Consider the following 907-nt stretch of genomic DNA (forward strand, 5'->3'; position numbering starts at 1 on the left):
GGTTCGGATCCCACCTGGCGGGCATTTTTTCTTCACTTTCTTTCTTTCTTTCCAAATTCTTAATCTGTTTCAATGATCTACCACATCCTCCCCTTTGCTTTCCGAGGTTTTCTCGACTGCCAACCCTTATTTCTGTGTTATATATATATATATATATATATATATATATATATATATATATATATATATATATATATATATATATATATATATATAAGACAGGAATAATAATTGGCAGTCAAGAAAACCTCGGAAAGCAGAGGGGAGGATGTAGTTGGTCAAGATAAAGAATTTGGAAAATAAGAAAGTGGAGAAAAAATGCCCGCCAGGTGGGATCCGAACCCACGACCTCCAGAATAATGGTCTGGTGCGATAACCCCTACGTTACCGGCGGGGCGATTTTCCCCTCCACTTTCTGGGGTATTTTTGTTAAGGTATTTTTGTTTCCTGCGCTTGGGGTGGTAGCCAGCGCCACTCGGAGTACTCGTGGTGAAGGGGACCTTCTTTTTAACCCCCGGGCCGTGACTCGAGTGTCTACGGCATGTCAAGAGTGGGCGACCAGCGTTGAACCTTCTTTAGCTTCGTATGGCACCAAGACTGCCAGAACAGAGGCCCTCGCTATGTATGTAGCGAATCAGAATGGGAAATGAGGGGCTCGTTGAAGATACGACAGAAATAAGAATTGGCAGTCAAGAAAACCTCGGAAAGCAAAGGGGAGGATGTAGTAGGTCATTGATACAGATAAAACACACACACACACACACATATATATATATATATATATATATATATATATATATATATATATATATAAAATCAAGGAACCGTCATCAGTTACTCTACATTACAATCTCCGGGTAGATCGCCGGGGAACAACAAAACAAACCACAGCATATAATCACACCAC

The 907-nt window shown here is 40.7% G+C and overlaps 1 non-coding gene across 1 annotated transcript; it reads right to left on the reverse strand.

The window, feature by feature from the left end:
- Positions 1 to 321: 321 nt before the first annotated feature.
- Trnan-auu (transfer RNA asparagine (anticodon AUU)) lies at positions 322 to 394 on the reverse strand. The gene has a single exon. It is a non-coding gene; the product is annotated as a tRNA-Asn (tRNA).
- Positions 395 to 907: the final 513 nt, after the last annotated feature.

This window comes from Haemaphysalis longicornis, unplaced genomic scaffold, assembly GCF_048455015.1.
Source record: "Haemaphysalis longicornis isolate Haplotype H1 unplaced genomic scaffold, Haemaphysalis longicornis Haplotype H1 scaffold_2, whole genome shotgun sequence".
NCBI classification, from domain to species: domain Eukaryota; kingdom Metazoa; phylum Arthropoda; class Arachnida; order Ixodida; family Ixodidae; genus Haemaphysalis; species Haemaphysalis longicornis.